The 16635-nt window shown below is 42.9% G+C and overlaps 1 pseudogene; it reads left to right on the forward strand.

Annotated features, from left to right (window-relative positions):
- Window positions 1–11570: 11570 nt before the first annotated feature.
- On the forward strand, window positions 11571–12175 carry LOC149837924 (uncharacterized; annotated as a pseudogene).
- The last annotated feature ends 4460 nt before the right edge of the window (window positions 12176–16635 follow it).

A 16635-nucleotide genomic window follows, 5' to 3' on the forward strand; every position in this document is an offset into this window, starting at 1 on the left:
TTGCCATATACACTGTATGACAATATCATCACCCTTCATAAGGTAGGCTTGAATTCCACTGCTAACCCCACCAGCCAGATAGTGGGTCGTCAGGGTCAATTAAGAGAGGCCAAGAACTTGGAAAACCCAACGGTTGGCAGAAGGTTCTTTTGAACTTTTGACGCAATGCACTAAGGAGTGGAAATAAAATTAGACGGGAGTACACCCAATGAGCAAAGCCCTAACACTTAGCTTTGTGGCCAAAACAGCAAAAGAACAACAGAATAGAGCGTCACTCCAGGAAATCGGTCTGTTGCTGATTTGAGGCTGAAGGCTAGAAAGGTAATGAATACTGCGAACGGTGCAATTGGTACCATCCAGAAGAATTTCTTTAAGGATGGTCATAGACCTGTTGTAGGTTAGCCTTAAAATACACTGCACATAGGCCAATGGCAAATACATGACGTTTTCTGTTGTCCTATACCTGACAGTCAAGCGACCCACCGAGAAAGAGATGTCTTCACTCACATAAGGGAGATAAAAAGCATACCACCGACGGATGTCCTCCATGTTTTGGCAAGTCTTGCCCAAGTTCGAACGCAAACAAGGTTCGCTCCTTGTACAACGCAGTTTTTTGCAGATCTTTCTCTAGAAGCCGTCTCATCTCACCTTTTCTATGCATGACTTTTTTGCCAGAATTTGGGACAGAAGACGAACTTGGTCTCCACTTAACCCCTAAAAAATAGGGGATGACACGGGGGGAACATACCTCTCGAACAGCTCTGTGCCTCCTCGATTGTGGATTGCATGAAAAACATATTTAAGATAAAAAACGAGGAGGTAGCAGTGGGGAAATGCAATAAAGAAACGGTTCTGGAAGGGATAAACCAACCAACGTGCGAGCAAACAAATCCGTTTTCATAGTTTTTTACTAGCTCGAAGGTAGGGAGTTGATCTTCCTTGGTCATCTTTGTTCACTCGGTCCGTCTAAATAGATGAGAGAAGGGTTTTGTATGATTAGCTGAGTGCACGAGTGGTAATATTAATGGTGAGTGTGGATGTTCCAATGTATGTCCCTCTACCGGAAGATGAGGAAGGGATTGTGACCCTTCAAAACTAACGAGATTGGATGAAGATAGGTGGAATGAATAAGTACCTGGTCAGTTTTTCTTGTCTTACGAAAATAAGAAAAAGAAACAAGTCAATAGGTCCTTCTAATGAGAGAAAAAAGGAGGCCGACTAGTGGTAAGTAGGTCATCCGCTACTTATAAAGAAATTAAGAGGGGACGGATAGGGGTGTTACGTAGAGCTTGACCTTGCCCCTATGAATATGGGAGGTGGGATGAGGATATATAAAGATGGGGAGCCCACAGAGGTCTTATTGATGAGGGTGCACACCCACTCCTACCAACTCCTGTACATTTTCAACTGCTTCCTCACACTAACTAGATTCACTGTATGTGATCTGTTGTTGAATCTTCTCTTAAGCAATGATTGGGCACAAATCGAATAGAAACACCAGATGAGTTTGATTTCCATGATTATGCTCACTGAGAGGCAGACAAAAGCAATGGGAGAAAAATGGCCTTTATAATACCAATTTTCTCCATCCACTAGGTTTTCGAGGATGTGGTGTTTTTTTTATCCTTGGGACATCATACTCACTCTTCATTGTGTTGAATGACCCCATAGGTGATCACGACATATGTGAGAGTTGTTGGGATAAACCACCACGTTGGTGGTGGTTACCTACGATGTGGATAACGCTCCTCATAAAGTGCTTCTTCCGTTAAACCCATCACTAAATAAGAGCGGGAGCGGTTGTTCAACTGTTCTCATTCGGTGATTATAAGAAGAAGGTTTCATGAGCAACCTCATACGAAAGAAAAACAGTGTGGAAAAATCAAAATTGTGTATACAGTGAAAAACACAATGAAAGAGGGAATTGGGTCGACTCACCTGTGGCATTCGGAGGCCTGCGCTTGTGGTGGTTGCAGACCGGCTGAGTTGAAGGAAACCCCTCTTCTGCAACACCCTCCGCCCTCCGGCAATGGCCACTTCAGGTATATGTTTTGCTTTTGCAGGAGCTCTGTACCGGTTGGTAGCCGATTCGTTGGGGACTTCGGACCGACGGTGAACTCCCCCCAACAATGGGTTATGGGCCCACACCCCGCATCCGCTGCGGGGTGTGCTCTGGCCATCCGGCATAGCGGAGATCACCGTGGGGCAATTCTGCAGCCAGTCGCCGGCATCGGCTTACCTCAAAAAAAAAATTGGGGGTTTATGTTGGCCAAGTCATCGCCGGTCTTTCTCCATCCGCCTTTAAGGAGTTGCCGAAATCGTTGTCGGACCTCTGCTTTTCACATTTCAATGGCAGGTGGTTGTTTTTGCTGGAGAAGGATCGCCATCGGGGGACCGGCTTTGGTCACTGGCAGGCGGCATTGATCGTCGGCAGGGAGCATCGCCGACAGGCGGCGTGGGTCGCCAGCAGGCGGCGTTGGTCGTCAGCAGGAGGCATCGCCGGCAGGCGGCGACAGCGGCGGTCTCTCTCTGAATCTGGAGAAGATAGGGCGAAATGGGGTTTTCTGAAACCTTATTTCGTGTTTCAGGTTATTTTAAACCTATTTTGGTTTTTCGGGTCCCAGTTTGGATTCGGACCAGCCCCACCTAAATCGATCCATAAGGCTCCCAGGATCGGATATGGGATTCAGGTAGGGACCCGCTCTGGTCTGACCTAGGGTTCGACCCAGATTTGGTCCTAACCGGGCCTGACCCGAATCCGGTAAATACCGGGTCCGATCTGAATGCAGTTGTTACCGGGTCTGACCCGGATCCAGTAATACTGTGTTCGACCCGGATCCAGTTAATATCGGGTTCAACCCGGATTCAGATATTATCGGGTCCGACCCGGATTCGGTTTCAACCGGGTCTGACCTGGATCCAGTTAATACCGGGTCCGACCCAGATTCAGTTCCAACTGGGTCTGGCCCAGATCCAGTTAATACTGGGTCCGACCCGGATCCAGATATTGTTGGGTCCGACCTGGATTCGGTTCCAACCGGGTCTGACCCAGATCCAGTTAATACCGGGTCCGACCCGGATCCAGATATTACTGGGTCCGACCCGAATTCGGTTCCAACCGGGTCTGACCCGAATCCAATTACAGTCGGGTCTGACCCGGATCCAATAGGGTCCATGCACTATTTGGCCTGAATCAGATCAGGGACTGATTCGACCCTCTTTCGAGACCAGTTCGGAGCCGTTTTTGACCGGTTCCTTCCAGTTTCTCACCGGTTCTGAGATACTAAGACCCTGTTTTCTTAAATATAAGAAAATACAGGGATTTTGGCATGTGGTTATAGGGTTTTTATGAACTTTTGTTCATACTTGACCCGGTTCATAAGGTTCAGAACCGGTTCGGACCTTTGGATGACCGGTTCAGGGTTGTTTCAGACCGGTTCAGAGTGCTTGAAGACCGGTTAGTGGTACATATGACCGGTTCATTCAGTTTTTGAACCATTTCAAAGGTCATATGACTGGTCCATTTCATTTACAGACCATTTCAAGATATTGTTTTCATATTGGCATTAAGGATAGTTAGATGACTTAGTATTTTCATGTTACCAAAGTGACTGAAAACACGTATGTCATTAAAGAATTTTATACAATCATACAGTTTAAGCTGATATTCATATTGTACTTAGATTCATGAAACGATAAATGACCCAAAGGTAGTTTTATCGTGTTTAAAATTTAAGTAGGGTAAAATAAAGTAAATGTGTTGAGATACATCACACATGAGTATCCAAAGATACCTTGTGTTGATGGTCTAACTTCACAAGAACCTTAGTTTTACCGAATATGGTCGGTAGGCGAAGTGGTTTCGCGTGTCGAAGCTCTTACCAAAGTAGGACTCCAATGACCCCCTTCACTCGCCTGGAAATAAGCATATCAAGGGCCTTTATTCTTTTGCTTTTTCTATTAAAGTTTTAGTCTTGTACGAATGCTTCTTGATATGTATCTTTTGTCATGCAGTTTCTAGTTCTGTGATTTTAGATGACTCAAGCTCTATATCTTTTGTTGATTGATCTAACTTTAGTGATTGGAAAGAAATTGTTCTTTTTACATTAGGGTATATGGATTTAGATCTGGCCCTAAGGATAGATGAACCTGCTGCCCTCACTGAGCAGAGCATTGTTGATCAAAAGATTGCTTTTGAGAAGTGGGAGCGCTCGAATAGGCTTAGCTTGTTGCTTCTATAATCTAAAGTAGCTAACAATATTCGCAGTGTTATCCCACAATGCAGAACAGTGAGGGAATTTTTGAATGCCATTGAGGCACAGTTTGTGAGTTCAAAGAAGGCCAGAGCCAGTACCCTGATGTCAAAACTCATATCTATGAAATATACTAGAGGGGGAAACATTCGTCAGCACATTTTGGAGATGAGAAATATAGTGTCTCAGCTAAATGACATGAAGCTCACCATCTCTGATTCTTTCCTAGTATATTTAGTTCTAACGTCCTTACCTTTGGAATACGGACCTTTCAAAATCTCTTACAACACACATAATGATGAATGGACATTCAATGAACTTATGTCCAAGTGTGTTGAAGAAGAGGAGAGGTTGAAAGGGGAGAAGGTGCAAAGTGCACATATGGCTTCTCATATATCTAAAGTAGGACCAAGGAAGAATGCATTTAAGAGAAATGCTAGGAAGAAGTCAACTGAGGATAAGTCACCCCAAGACAAGCAATCCAACTCTACTCTTATAAAGTGCTTCTTTTGTAAGAAAAAGGGACACATGAAGGCAGATTGCATAAAGTATAAGAAGTGGTTGGAAAAAAAATGTAATTTGTTATTTGTTTCTCATGAATGTAATTTATTACAAATTCCTGAAAATAGCTGGTGAATTGATTCTGGTGCTACTGTTCATATTTTCAACTGTCTACTGTTGTTCCTGAGCAAAAGAGAACCAACAATGCATGAGAAGAGCATCTATTCGAGAAACAAGATGCATTCACATGTGAAGGGTGTTGGAACCTGCAGGATTACTCTGGATACAGGCATAGTTTTAAATCTTCATGATGTCTTTTATATTTCATCGTATAGTAGAAACTTAATTTCAATTTCAAAGTTGGATAAATTTAGATATTGTTTTAAGCTTGGAAATTTTAAATTGTTCATATTTAGAAATTCAATTATAATTGGTTATGCATCAGTTTATGATGGTTTATATAGATTGAATATGAAGATCGAAACTCAGGAGTCTCTAATTTCTGAATATGCATTGGTTGGAAATAAATGTAGCTTGATAAATGATAAATCTTACATGCTTTGGCATCGAAGATTGGGTCATATCTCTGAAAAGAGAATAAAGAGACTCATAAATGAAGGGATCTTGAAATCTCTAGATTTTACCTATAATGACCCATGTGTTGATTGCATAAAGGCTAAGCATACAAACACATATAAAGAGGGTGTCAAACGCAGCAATGAGATATTGGAGATAGTTCATACGAATGTATGTGGACCGTTTTCCCCCTGTTACACAGGCGAAAAATATTTTGTCACCTTTATTGATGACTATTCTCGGTATATGTATCTCTACTTGATCTTTGAAAAATCAGATGTTTTTTAGATATTTAAGGAATTTAAGAAAGAAGTAGAGAAACAAACCAATAAGGTTATTAAGATAGTCAGGGTTGATAGAGGTAGCAAATATTATGGTAGATTTACTGAGATGGGGCAAAGGGAAGGACCATTAGCGCGATTTCTCAAAGAGAAAGTCATTATGCCTAAATATACCATGTCTGGTAGTGCCTATCAGAATAGTGTAGCTGAAAAGAGAAATCGTATGCTTAAAGCTATGTTGAATTATTCAACACTTCCCATAAAGTTGTGAGGTGAAGCCTTAAGGACTGTTGTGCATATTTTGAATAAGGTTCATACGAAATCTGTGCCTAAAACTCCTTACGAGTTGTGGACAGATAGAAAACCATCACTGTCTTATATGCACATATGAGGATGTCCTGCAGAGGCTAAACTGTATAACCCCCATATTAAAGCCTTTGATCCAAGAACAACCAGTGGATATTTCATTGGTTATCCAGAAAGATCAAAAGGGTACAAATTTTATTGCCCATCTCACTCACCACAGATTGTTGAAACGGATAAGGCAAAATTCCTAGAAGATGGTTCTGTAGGATTAAGTGCACTTCAAAGCCTTGGTTTTGAGGAAGTACAGGATCCAGTTTTGTCACCTGTTAAGGAAAACATTGAAAGATACCACATTGTTATTCCTAATGATGGTGTGGTTGATCATTCGATTGTTAATGCATAAATCCAAAGTGAACCTATTGTGGACAATACGGAAGAGCACGAACAGGATGATCATGTTCAATCTAAGCCTGAGGAACGACCTGTTTGGAGATCCACAAGGATTAGGAGAACTGCCATACATCCTGATTATGTGGTGTACCTTCAGGAGCCTGGTGATTTCATAGATATGGATGATGATCCGTTGACTTTTATGGAAGTTGTTGAAAGCAAACAATCTTCGCACTTGATAGAAGCCATGAAATAAGAGTTAGACTCTATGGCTAAAAATAAAGTGTGGGATCTTGTCACGTTACCTAAAGGAGTAAAGCTCGTAGGGTGTAAATGGGTCTTTAAGACCAAGAAGGACTCCAAAGGTAACATAGAGAGACGTAAAGCAAGATTGGTTGCTAAAGGATTCACCTAGATGAATGGCATTGACTATAATGAGACATTTTCTCTTGTCTCAACTAAGGAGTCGGTGAGGATAATTTTGGCCCTCGTAGCTCATTATGACTTAGAGCTACATCAGATGGATGTGAAAACAACGTTCCTCAACGGAGATCTGAATAAAGAGGTATACATGGAACAACCTCTTGGTTTCTCTGAAGATGATTGTTTGGTTTGCAAGCTTAACAAATCAATATATGGACTTAAACAGGCCCCCCCCCGACAGTGGTATATTAAATTTTCTCAAGTCATTGTGATTTTCGGGTTTACAGAAAACATTATTAATGAATGTATATACCTTAAGAAAAGTGGGAGTAAGTTTATTATATTGATGTTGTATGTGGATGATATCTTACTTGCAACCAACGATATAAAGTTGCTTTCAAAGACAAAACAATTTCTTGCATCACATTTTAATATGAAATATATGGGTGAGGCTGCTTATGTTCTTGGCATTGAGATCCGTCGAGACAGAGCAAAAGGTGTTCTAGGCCTCTCCCAGAGATCCTATATAGATAAGGTGTTAAAGCAATATAGGATGGAGAATTGTTCTCCTAGTTCTACACCCATATGTGGCAAGCTGAGCCTAAAGGATTGTCCACAGAACGATATTGACAAAGCACAGATGAGTGCTTATCCATATGCATCAGTTGTTGGCAGCTTGAAGTACGCGCAGACATGTTCTCGACCAGATATTTCTTTTGCAGTAGGGGTGCTTGGCAGATTTCAGTCTAACCCAGGTTTACCCCAATGGAAGGCTGCCAAGAAAGTCTTGCGGTACTTGCAAGGGACAAAACACTATATGTTGATGTATCATAAAGTTGATCACCTCGAGGTTATTGGCTACTCAGATGCGGATTTAAGAGGATGCCTTGATAGTAGAATGTCTACTACTGGGTACGTCTTCTTACTTGCTGGGGGCGTGATCTCTTGGAGAAGTGGAAAGCAGACGACCACTGCTGCCCACACCATGGAAGTAAAATTTATAGCATTGTATGAGACTACTTCGCAGGCTATATGGTTAAAGAACTTCATATCACAGTTAAAGGTGGTTGATTCCATTGGGAAGTCACTGAAGGTCTACTGTGATAATGAAGTTGCGGTGTCCTTTTCGAACAACAAAAGTACTACATCATATAAGCATATGGAATTAAAGTATTTTGTTGTTAAAGAAAGGACAGAGAATCATTTAGTGCATATTGTTAATATTGGTACCAAAGAGATGATCGTTGATCCTCTTACTAAAGGGCTAGCACCGGGATTATATTTTGAACATGTAATGAGGATGGGATTGTTGAACTCTTTTTGACATATGCACATAAATAAAGTGATCACTTTCAGTCTTTTGATTCTCATTATGGTTGTTGTTAATCTCATAAGGATTAGATATTCAACTGAGGACCTATAGAATAGAATAAAAAGGCCATTCTATTCATCAAGTTATTCCCATAAGGTTTTCTGGTTAAAGGGTTTATCGTCGGAACAAGTGGGAGAATATTGGGATAAATCACCATGTTGGTGGTGGTTACCCACAATGTGTGTAACGCTCCTCATAAAGTGCTCCTTCCGTTAAACCCATCACCGAATAAGAGGGGGGACGGTTGTTCAATCGTTCTCATTCGGTGATTATAAGAAAGAGGTTTCATGAGCAACCTCATATGGGAGAAAAATAGTGTGGAAAAATCAAAATTGTGTATACAGTGAAAAACACAGTGAAAGAGGGAATAGGGTTGACTCACCGGTGGCATTCGGAGGCCTGCACTTGTGGTGGCTGCAGACCGACTGAGTTGAAGCAAACCCCTCTCCTGCAACACCCTCCGCCCTCCGGCAATGGACGCCTCAGGTATGCATTCTGTATGTTTTGCTTTTGTAGGAGCTCTATATCGGCTGGTGGCAGATTCGCCAGCGAATCCGGACCGACGGTGAACTCCCCTCAACAGGAGTATGTCTATGCCACAAGGAACTCCTCATTTTGGAAGAGCTGAACTGCAGAGAGGGACGCCACTATCGCCTGGGCATACGAGTACTAATGCTTCTGAACACAATGTTGAACCATATTTTTGAGAGCTTGTTTGCTGCTTGATTCCTTGAATTTGGTCTCCCCATCTAATGGATGAATTTTGCTCCATATATAAATAGATGGATTCTTTCAAGCGCCCCACTCCACTCCACCTCGAATGACTTCGTGACCTAAGCGAGCAACCTGCCACATGTATTTTAAGATCAAACCATTGTATTTGGGGTCAATGACTAGATAGACAAGGTAAGATAGAAGACTGTTCTATTGATAGAATGGAATAATTATGAAATGTTGGGAGTTGGAAAGTTTTCCATCACTCTGAAGATAGCGACATCGGCTTTGGCCTTACCCAAAAAGCAAGAGAACCTGTGTTCTTTCTTTCAAAAGGAAGGATATATAGAAGGGGTCAGAGCATAAGGACGATCTATAGTTAGTTCAGTGAAGTTCCCCACTCATGCTCTGTTGGAGTGAGTGATACCCACCCAAAACCTTGGTTGGTGCTTTTAAAAGGTCACTATATGAAGAATGAATTTTTTATTTTTCTAAAGCTTTGCAAACCCCCTAACAACAAGTTGGGTGCGGCGAGACTAGCCCAATACGTGTAAAGCTTTGGAGTAGGGTCTTTTTACCATTCCACCATTTCATACAGTTTTGATCCACGTAGACCCAGGGACATGTAGGCAAAATGGTCAAAGCCAGAGGATAGAAAGAGTGGCTAGTGTTTGTCCGGTCAGACCGAAGCCCTATAGATTGTGGAAATTAGTACATTCCAATTGAGTTGAGTCTAAGTGGATGTCGGTAGCTCGATCAATCACATGGCTTCGATTGGTTTCAGTCTAATCGATGGTTAGGGGTCCACCATCCCTTTCCACAGGTATGACCTAGACAACCATATTCCTATTGGGGGCCCAATCAATCCAACGGGGATCTTGCTTCACCCATTCTAGTCTTGATTGATGACCCAACATATCCTTCTCCAGTCCCATTAGAGAGAGATCCATTCCAATACATTTGAAGGGTCCTGCTTCCTGCGCTCTGACCAGATCCTTATCTAGGGACCGTGTGCCACCAATAGCAAATCCACCTACGGTCGGATCTAGTGCCAATTGTTGCAGTGGACTCAATTGACCGAGTCTAGGCGCCATCCTGCCAGATCAAGAGATCCGTTGTTCTGGGAAATGGGAGAGGAGTTGTAGCGAAGAGACCAGGGATTGGTTATTGTTGAAGAGATGGGGAGGCGACTGAGCTTGATTGATGGAAGAACCCCTGTCTGTGGGATGAGAAGCAGGAACCTCTGACAAAATGACTAGAGGGAAAGGAGAAAACCATATTTGGGCCTTTTTTTTTGCCCTACCAATAGTGGAGCCTTCCCATCAATCAAATAAAAAAAGAAGAACATCTAGTGTAAGCCCTACTTAAGAAAGAAAGAGAAGAGTAGGAAGAGTGATTTACCGTATTTTCTTTTTTTCCTTTGATGGGTCCAATAGTGACCTCATTTTTGTTCAATTATAAAAAAAATCATTCAATTCATCTATTCTTTGATGGAGATTTATAGCATCATTCAAGTAAATTCATATTGAGAACATAGAAACATGAGCTTGTAATATAGCTACACTTAATTTCAGACCGGTTAATGCAAGAACTATAAATAAAGGACCAAGATCTCCTATGAAATAGAATATATTATTCATGCATAGCATAGTTCAGGTGGACCCACTTAAAATCTTTACTAAACTATGATCGACCATCATATTAGCAAATAAGCGCATTCCTTAGCTTAATGCACAAAAAGAATTGGCTCAAGGAGTACTAGGAAAGGTGCTAAGGGTAGTGGGACTCCTGTCGCTAATGAGAAGCTTAAAAAATGAACCCCATTTCTTTGAAATCCCACTATAGTAATGCGAATAAAGAGAGGAAATGAAGGACCCAAAGTAATGATAAAATGACTTGTCACTATGAAGCTATAAGGTATCATACCCTAGGGATTATGAAATAACAAAAAAGTAAAAGTGATTGAGATGTGAGGGAAAATATTTTGTTCAACATTTCAGATTCTTTCACATTTGTTCATTCACCGATTTTGGAAAGAAATCATGAACAAGCTCTACCAAGGATTGCCAAGCATTTGGTACTGAGTTTCCTCCTCTATTTTTAGTAACCAAATAAACCAAAAGTAGGACAAATCTGATAGTCAACATCATGGACAAAGATGGACTTGTAAAATAAGAAAGAAAAGTTTCCTATAATATAGAAATTAATGGGGGAATGGCAAATTGTATCAGGGGATTGTTTGACATAATCATAAGAAACACTTTTTTCATCCCTGTATTTCCTCTAAATGAAAAAGAAAAGAGCTGGTTGGCTTGGTCCGACCAAGAAAGGCATGGGAGTTCCAGTGAAGGCTCAAGAGTACACAACAGGCGTAGAGTGACGACTCTTCATCAGAATGAGTCGTAAAGACTCTACAAAATTTTCTGCTCTTAGGAAGCTCGCTTTCTAAGCCACTGCATTGGCATAGTGACTGACATTCAACCCATCATGCCTAATGACTATCACAACAGAAGAAGCTTAAAACTAGAATATAGTCGAGTCTACTTTGCTTTGCCAAAAGCTTCGCTTATCCAAAGAGTCTCTGTAGTCAGCATTCTAAAAACTTTGCTCCCTATCATGCCTCCTTGGTAGAAGTCAATGAAGCTTACCCTTCGGGTGTACCTCCTACCATCATTTTAGTAACAGACGGGTGTCATCACCTCTCCCATGACTGAAATGATTATCCTTGCCCAATGGGTCTACATTCAGCCTTGAATGTCATCAGGTACTGTTCACTTCCCCGCCACTCTTGTAACTATCACCTGTAATTTGCGCAGGTGTGTCTGCAGCCCCTAGAGCGAACGAGAAAGAAAGGATTTCTTAGAGCAACCTCCTAGTTCCAGACCCAGGAGTACACTTTCTAGTATGAGCATTCAATACATATACAAGTTTGTGAAAGAGTTACAAGGTCATCACTATAATGGATCTTCCCTTAATCTTAGATAGGTCGTTTGAGGATTTACCATGGTTTATTTTTGTGCTTACATACTAGGTTACCCTTCCCTAAAAGCTCTGTAGGACCACCTTCCATAGGTCCTTTAGCTGAAGGGTTTACTGCATAATGCCAGGACATTGCCTCCTGAAGAGGGAAGCCCAACTAATGTCATATGCAAAACCCTGCACCTCATTAAGATCATATTGGCATACTCTCCTAAAAAAGAAAGAACATAACCCATTGAAGATATGAGTGACATACAACTAGGCCATTTTTATTCACTGCCCTTCACACAGAGTCATACATGGACGTTACCACTGATACAACTCCTATCCAACAAGTTGTTAGCCTTCCTCTATAAGGAATGGAAGTGTGGATGAATTGACAATAGAGAAATTTGGTTTTTCAACAATAACATGAGAAGAGCATCCCTTTCAAAAAAATTTAAGGATCCTCCCTCCTATCATGCCACTTCAGCACCTTATGATCTTCTCAAAGATTATTATGAGCCCTCTCAATGAATTGGATGAAGACTTCAAAAAAATGTCATAGGCCTGATTAGCACGACTATGTCCACGATTTCCTAATTCATTCTTGTCCCGGAGCTTCTAGTCTCCTCTAGGGAGGTGTTTTAGAGAGAGTGAGGTGAGTCAAGTCAAGGGTAGCCCCCAGTTGATTCATTCCTCGAAGTCAGAGAAAGATTTCTCATATGATGACTCTGAACAAGGAGTTGCTCTCGATGTGAAATCAACAACTTTCGAAAAGAAAAAAGAGGAGGATAACCTTTCAAAAAAAAAGACCAGACACATAATAAATAAGAAGAGAGGGCCATAATAATATGTTTGTTTTCACACTGCCCCGAGAGCTACATACTAAAAAAGAAAGACTCTCTAAACCTTGGTTTAACCCACAAACGGAGTGGGATCTAGGAAAGTCACTATATGTTCTCCCCTTGCCCTTGAACGATAGAAAAAGTACTTCTCTTCTCTTAGATAGTGATTGATCGACTCACATCTATGGTCAATAAATAGGTTCATGGAGTGATTCTTCTATACAAAAATCCATCTCATAGCACCCCCATGTCATGACTTCGGCTTATAGTATAGTAGTGGAATGAGCAGAAAGATATTTATAAAAGTCCTTGTCTGATCCAACCAATTTGTATTCTATAAAATGAACTAGACTCTAAAGGACATTCAACATATGTCTCTGTTAATCAAATAAATGTATCGAGAAGGAGGGTGCCTAGATGTTCGCTGAACAACAAAAACGTGAAGGATCGAGTGTAACATTTATGAATTTTTATAAATATTTAAATGATATATTTTGGAAATTTTGAGGCATATTCTATGACTTTTGAGTCTATGGTTATGTTCATATCAAAATTTTGAGAACTTTTATTTTGTCAAAACAGAGTTGAAACAAGTTTGGGACGTGCCTGACAAGTTTTAGGAGCAAAATAGTTATTTTTAAAAGGTTATGGGGACATTTAGGGCATATTTGATGGTTCATCTCGTGCATCGTGTGGGACAAAAAAGATGAAAAGGATGCTCTTTTTTTTAAATGTTGGACAAAGTGAATGCACAAAACACCATTCATCACATCCAAAAATGAGCATCATTTTCATTCCACCTCCCTGTTACGAAAATAACAGAACGAGGGGAACAAAAAAAATACACATCAATAGGGGCACCCGACTCTCTCTCTCTCTTTGTTTGTAGCGGTAAAGGGGCAGAGACAACTAGGTGCATCTCTCTATTTCTTTGTTTTGCCTATCTTTTTGTTTGTTCCTTTCCCTCTCGGAGGTGTTCAATTCATGTCTGGCCTCCGGTTCGTTGTTTCCTCGTGACGTTTGTCGCTTCATGCGCAGAGTTGAACCACTTCAGGCTTGCTTTGTTGGTGCTCTTTTTCGGACCCCATTTTTCTACCATTGCTCTTTGCGTTCGGGCGACTCTCACGTCTAGCAGGAGGTTTCGCCTTCCTGGCAGTGGTCCTTTTCAAGGAGAATTTCTGGTTCGCATCTTCTCCGGGCTCAGCCGGGTGACTGGTGGTGTGCTGCTTGTTTGGCACTCATTTTTTGTAAGTGTCGTGTATGCCTTCATTGTGCCTTGCTCTTTCGTTCCGGGCGCCACCCGGTATGCAGGCGCTCTGGTGATTTTGGCTCTCCTCTTACTTGCAATCAGGATCCGTCCAAGGTTAAGATCCCACAGCGCAAGGCCTCCTTCTCGCCTTGGGTGAGGATCAGCAAGCTGCAAGATCCTGCCTCTTCTATCCTGGCAATCAAGATCGGGTCATCTTGAGTGCCAACCCTTTCGGCGCTGTCATTTCTGATGTCGTTCACGGGTAAGCGCTTCTTGCTTGTTTTGGGTCGTGTCTGGCCTGGTGATCCTCTAGCCCAAGTCGCCCCACTTGGATCATGCGACGCCTTGCCTATCCCAGTGCTCTTGTGTGCTACCGTCAGCTATTTGGGGTCTCCTTTCGGTGTTGATTGCAAGTCTGGGAGGTCGTCCATGTGCTCGGTGGGTTTAGAGGGTGTTATGATTTCCCCTATCAGGCATTTTTTATCCTCTCCTACCCCTTTTTTTGTTTCCAGAGGTATTTTTGAGTCCAAGGGAATGGCGGGCTGTCCCTTTGCTTTCCCTCACCCTCGAACTCCTTGTTCTTTCCTTGGGAGGGTGCGTAGGTTTATCGATGATCAAGAATCGATGTTGCCTTTGGCCTTGGTGGCACCTTTTTCGATGATTGCTAGGTTCTCGTGTCAAGTTGAGATCTCTAAGGGGTCATGGGTCGCGATATGCTCATCCTTCAAGGCTATATCACCCGTGGGTCCCATTTTCCACGGTGGTGCTCATTATCGTGCACTGGCTTATCTGTTGCATCTTCATATTCGGCCTATCTTGGGGCATGCATGCAGCAATTTTTTGCCCCTGTCAAGTCCCATGTTGATTTCCTCTACCGTCGGCTATCATTTGATGAGCATAGTAGTCGGTATTGATTGTCATCTTTGGGGGGGCGCCTTGAGTCGCTTGGGATGTTGGGGCTCGTATGGGGGGGTGTCTGTAGCTCTTTTCCTTTGTTCTTCCCCATCTCGATGCCCTTTTCTGAGGCACCGGGCTCGATTATGGTGGGGTTGGCGGTGTTATCGGGTCTGCTATGACTCGATCCCCCACCCCCCCCCCCCCACACACACACACACACTAGTATTGGGGGGCTTGGAGGATGTTCGATCGGTGCGCTATATCCTTTTCGTTAGTCTTGGTGGTCGCTACCTCGATGGTGTCAAGGGTTCTGGGCTTTGGCGTCTCGATGGCTCCTAGGGCTTTGTGATTTGGCGTCTCTCCTATTCTTGAGGTTTGCTTAAGTCGGGTGTGCTTGTTTCGGCCGTCGGCTCAGTTCTCGACGGGTTTAGTATCTGCGGGGGTATCTAATCTGTGTTTGCTTGGTGATTTGGCATCGCCTCGTATACGCTGCTTGCTCGAAGAGGGTCCCTCGTTCATGGTGTCGGCTATCAGTGATCATTGTTGCACTTCTCTGTTATGTCGGATTTCATGCAGTTTCATCCCTCCATCCCCTTTCTTTGGGGTTGTCGGGCCCCACTCATCATCTACCGCATTGCATCCCTTTGGGGAGTCGGGTTTCATTAGGCAAGATGTCTCTCCCGTTCAGCCATCATCTTCGGTGGTTGATCCGTATTCCCATTAAAGCCATCTATCTTCCTACTTGGGTTGTTCATTGGATATAGCAGCTCAGCATCTTCATCTCTCGCTCTCTCAGTCACAGATTCACAACATTTCTATCCTGATGAGGGAGTTGTTCGCTGATATCATCGAGGATTTGCCTTTGGTGGATGTTGATGCCTCCAGTCCCCCTTCTGTCCTCTCGCCTTCCTTGTCTGCAGTCGGGGGGATTTCTTCGTCGGGGCTAGATGGCACCTCTCTTAGGGGTCGACGACGGTCTTTGAAGTTCTCTGCATCTCAGTTTGGGGTATCTCCAAGGCATTCTGCGTGGATCCGCTCTCTGCGGGGCTTTCCTAATTTCCTGACATGAAGATTCTATGCTGAAATATCAAAGGCTTGAACTGCCCTCAAAAGCTCTTGTTCCTTGCTAGTGAGATTTGGTAGGAAAACCCGAAACTCCTCGCTATTTGTGAGACCAAGATGGCGGAGGTTCCTTGCTCGGTAGTTTCTGAGATCTGGCATGGCGCGGTTTCTTTCTTCAAGCCATTGTTGCTCTTTGCGGGCGGTATCCTTGTTCTTGGGAGGCCGTCTCTCAGAGTCTACCAGCTTGATGAAGGAGTGTTTTCCCTATCCATCGTCATTCCTCTTTCGGCTAAGCCAGTGGCAGCAATGGTCACCATGGTGTACGGTCCGCACCGCTAGAGCCGTCGGGAGGAATTTTGGGCTGACCTAAATAGGCTCCTTCAATCATTCGGGGACCAGCACCTTATCATGGGCGATTTCAACTGCTCGTTGTCCTCCTCTGACTCAAGTAATCCTATCTTCTGCTTGGCTTCTATGATTGGGTTCTAAAATTTCATTCAATTGAACCAGCTATATTATGTTCCGCATTGTGGAAAAGCTTTCTCTTGGTCCAATCGCCGCTCTCGCCCGTGCTACCGCCTGCTTGACTGTGTGCTCATCTGCCCGGATCTGCTGACCTTGCTAAATGATCTCTCATGTTGTCTTCTCCCTCCATTTGTCTCTGACCATAGTGAGTTGGTTATCCGATGGGGTCATGGATTTTCTCGCCACATTAATTTTTTATTTGAGCAATGGTGGATCAGGGAGCCAGACTTTGAGTCTGTAGTTCGTCTATCTTGGTGTGGCTCATGCATCGCAACTAGGA

This window comes from Nuphar pumila, chromosome 5, assembly GCF_984573655.1.
Source record: "Nuphar pumila chromosome 5, dmNupPumi1.hap1.1, whole genome shotgun sequence".
Lineage (NCBI taxonomy): Eukaryota > Viridiplantae > Streptophyta > Magnoliopsida > Nymphaeales > Nymphaeaceae > Nuphar > Nuphar pumila.